Source organism: Protomyctophum bolini (assembly GCF_963924005.1).
Source record: "Protomyctophum bolini genome assembly, chromosome: 11".
NCBI lineage: Eukaryota > Metazoa > Chordata > Actinopteri > Myctophiformes > Myctophidae > Protomyctophum > Protomyctophum bolini.
In genome coordinates this window covers 448,284-452,521 of record NC_137872.1, presented here as the reverse complement: position 1 = coordinate 452,521, position 4,238 = coordinate 448,284, and positions in this window count along the sequence as shown.

Sequence of the window (4,238 nt, the reverse complement as noted above, 5' to 3'; positions counted from 1 at the left end):
ATGAGTCATTAAACCCTACCATTTATTCCTGTTCATCGTGTTCACCTTTGCCCTTTGCTCTCTCTCTCTCTCTCTCTCTCTCTCTCTCATTCTCTCTCTCTCTCTCTCTCTCTCATTCTCTCTCTCTCTCTATCTCTCTCTCTCTCTTCGCCCGTACCTTTCTTCCTTGTTGCCATGAGTACTGATTCGTTCCATCGGCAAGTGGTCTCGCTGTACTTACTGTAAGTGCAGATTCACATTGATACATTCCCACCTACGCATGCCCTGTCCCTGTCCTGGCCTAGATATAATACCGTATATAAAGTCTCGTTGCCCCCCCCCCCCCCCCCCCCCCCCCCCCCCCCCCCCCCCCCACCTACAGTATGATGAGACAAGCATTCAGTTTGAAAACCTGAGACTTAACCTGAGACTTGAGAAATGTGACAAAACCAACCAGTATAGTGGGTGAACAGTGACTGTGTGGGTAAAGTCAGACAACTACATTTGAAGAAAGGGGAAAGGAAAGGAAAGGTACTGTGTTTACCCAGGGTAACTGGACTAAGGAAAGGAAAGGTACTGTGTTTACCCAGGGTAACTGGACTAAGGAAAGGAAGGTACTATGTTTACCCAGGGTAACTGGACTAAGGAAAGGAAAGGTACTATGTTTACCCAGGGTAACTGGACTAAGGAAAGGAAAGGTACTTTACCCAGGGTAACTGGACTAAGGAAAGGAAAGGTACTTTACCCAGGGTAACTGGACTAAGGAAAGGAAAGGTACTGTACCCAGGGTAACTGACTAAGGAAAGGAAAGGTACTGTGTTTACCCAGAGGTAACTGGACTAAGGAAAGGAAAGGTACTTTACCCAGGGTAACTGGACTAAGGAAAGGAAAGGTACTATGTTTACCCAGGGTAACTGGACTAAGGAAAGGAAAGGTACTGTACCCAGGGTAACTGGACTAAGGAAAGGAAAGGTACTGTGTTTACCCAGGGTAACTGGACTAAGGAAAGGAAAGGTACTATGTTTACCCAGGGTAACTGGACTAAGGAAAGGAAAGGTACTATGTTTACCCAGGGTAACTGGACTAAGGAAAGGAAAGGTACTATGTTTACCCAGGGTAACTGGACTAAGGAAAGGAAAGGTACCATGTTTACCCAGGGTAACTGGACTAAGGAAAGGAAAGGTACTATGTTTACCCAGGGTAACTGGACTAAGGAAAGGAAAGGTACTGTGTTTACCCAGGGTAACTGGACTAAGGAAAGGAATGGTACTATGTTTACCCAGGGTAACTGGACTAAGGAAAGGAAAGGTACTATGTTTACCCAGGGTAACTGGACTAAGGAAAGGGAAAGGTACTATGTTTACCCAGGGTAACTGGACTAAGGAAAGGAAAGGTACCATGTTTACCCAGGGTAACTCGACTAAGCTCAAGAACTTGTTTACAGCCAGGCCCTGCTCTTTACAGCCAGGCCCTGCTCATAGAACATTTCATGGTAGGGGTTCAATGCCTTGCTCAAGGCACTTCAGCGGTGGTCATTTTAAACGTGCCGGTCCGGGGATACGAACTAGCGACCTTTCCGATATCAAGACCGCTCCGCAAACCGTTCGGCCACCGCTGCCTTCTGGGTGGGGGCAGTTCAGCCTGCCACTGAGACTGAATGGCTAAAGTTTTAATTATTTATTGTGTATGTTGCAGAGAATTATATTATTTTGGGCTGTGTATGTATATTGGATGATGCTTGATTGCTAATAGCTTGTTGTCTCCATGGTAGGGAGCAACCATCAGCTGTGGGGGAACATACCAACAGTATGAGGGTTTGTTTAGAGCACCCTGCTTTCTCATTGTTTTAGATGATATGGATCATTGATTGAATAAGTATAATAATAAGTATAATAATAGCTGGTTAGATTGTGGAATCGATCCTGGGTTGGTCTGGTCCATGGGAGGGGCCTGGCCTTTATAAGAGGACCTGTCATTGGTCCATGGGAGGGGCCTGGCCTTTATGAGAGGACCTGTCATTGGTCCATGGGAGGGGCCTGGCCTTTTTAAGAGGGGGATCTGCCACTGCACAGGAGTCAAATCAGTCAATGTAGGACTGCCCAGGCAGGAGCACAGACCTGTAGGAGTCAATGTAGGACTGCCCAGGCAGGAGCACAGACCTGTAGAGTAGAGCCAACCAGGCCAGTGAATGTAAATACTTATTTTGTGTATTTCTTGTAACAACCATTTCATGTGGACACTAAAAAAAGGTGAATAAAACACTTGCTATTTTGAGGCTATTTTGCAACCTGTGCCTTCCGGCCTAACACTATATCCACACTAGGCAAAGTGTGACAGGGTGGGGGGGGGGGGGAATGGAGAAGTGGAATTCATAAACAAAACGTATCTCTTGGCCGTATGTAGGGGAACTAGTGGTTTGAGGTTTTCCTCTCTTGTTCTCGTCTGTGATTTGCTATACCTGTTCCAGGCAGTGTCCCCTGCTATATGGGGACCTGGTATAAAAACTACATAGTGTTAGATTAACTGTACAAATGGAACTGAAAAAGAAGGACCCCCTTTTAACTCTGGGAGCTGTGCACAGATTCCTGAACCGAATGGACCCAAAGGTCCATTTGGTTCCGTTTTGTGCTCTCTCTCTCTCTGTCTCTCTCTCTGTCTCTCCTCTCTCTCCTCCCTCTCTCTCTCTCTCTCTCTCTCTCTCTCTCTCTCTCTCTCTCTCTCTCTCTCTCTCTCTCTCTCACTCTCTCTCTCTCTCTCTCTCTCTCTCTCTCGGGGGTTATGGAATCAGGAACACTCAGGGTTCTATACAGTGTTATAAATTCATGTGTGAAGAGATATCACTAATAATAAGTTGGCAGGTGGATTGTGGGATTATATCCTTCATCCTGTTTCATGCTCTGCTTGGTGTTCCAGGGGAGCTTCTGGTGCTCTATATCCCTCTGTGTGTGTTTAACCCATTCTGACCGGGCACCCATTTTTGGTGTTGGCATCATGTTATGCTTTATCTATTGAAAAAACAGCAGATCTACAAGCTCATATCGCGCCACCGAGTGGCGCGATACGAGCTTGTAGGTCTGCCATTTTTGAAAAATCGAAGAAACGACTGACATTTTTTAGAATCTGATCTCAGGTCAGAATGGGTTAATCAGACCAGTGTGTGTCCCGTGGAAACCTCGTATGAATCTGATCTCAGGTCAGAATGGGTTAATGCTGCTGGCAAAGAGAGACCCCCACCATCTAGTATAACTGTGCTTCTCTAACTTTTTCATGTTTGATGTACATTTATTTTTACCCGCATGATAGACCCCCATCATGATAGACCCCCATCATGGATAGACCCCCATCATGATAGACCCCCATCAAAAGATGTCGTGACTGCCAGAAGAGAAGTAATAAATATCAAAAGACGAATTCTAAATAGCTCAACAAATTCAAATATTTTCACAGCCTTTCATGATAGCAGATGTATACAAGCTCACAGTGTGCCACGAACTTTACTTGTAGATTGGCTATATTTTCGAATATAGCTAAAGTATAAAATACAAGAGGTTATAGGGCCGCTGCCCTCATATCTACAGCTGATGTTTTGAGATAATTCAGACGTGTTCTTATGCTTAACCCATTCTGACCTGAGATCAGTTTTCTAAAAATGTCTTCTACATCCTGACAGTTTTCCATTCTGACCTGAGATCAGTTTCTAAAAATGTCTTCTACGTCAGTCGCTCTTCGATTTTTTTTTAAAATAGCAGACCTACAAGCTCGTAGCACGCCACTCGGTGGCGCGCTATGAGCGCTATGAGCGCTATGAGCTATGGGTTCCCGTTCAGAATGGCTTAAGTAATGCTCCATAAATAGCAGATCTATACGCTCTACAGTTTTGTACGCGACACAGTCATACACCAAAGTATAAATCAGGCTTCAAACGATTTAGTCTCTTCACAAATCTTTAATAATAAAATGAATCTGATCTCAGGTCAGAACGGGTTAAAGGATGTCTGATGTAGGCCTACCAGACACATGCCCGGTGGGGCAGAGTTCCCCCCAAACAGAAATATACTTTACTTGCCCAGTTTTATGATTATTAATGGTAATTATCAGAACATAAAGGCATATTTTGGTAGAGTATCTGCTATCTGCGTGCCGGTTAGTGGTGGGTTCGGTCTGGGCCAAACGTCAGGACCAATTTTGTCCAGACATGTCCAGGATCTGCTTAGTAACTAAGCAGTCCTGGAGTAGACAGACGGAGTTCAATTAGTTAT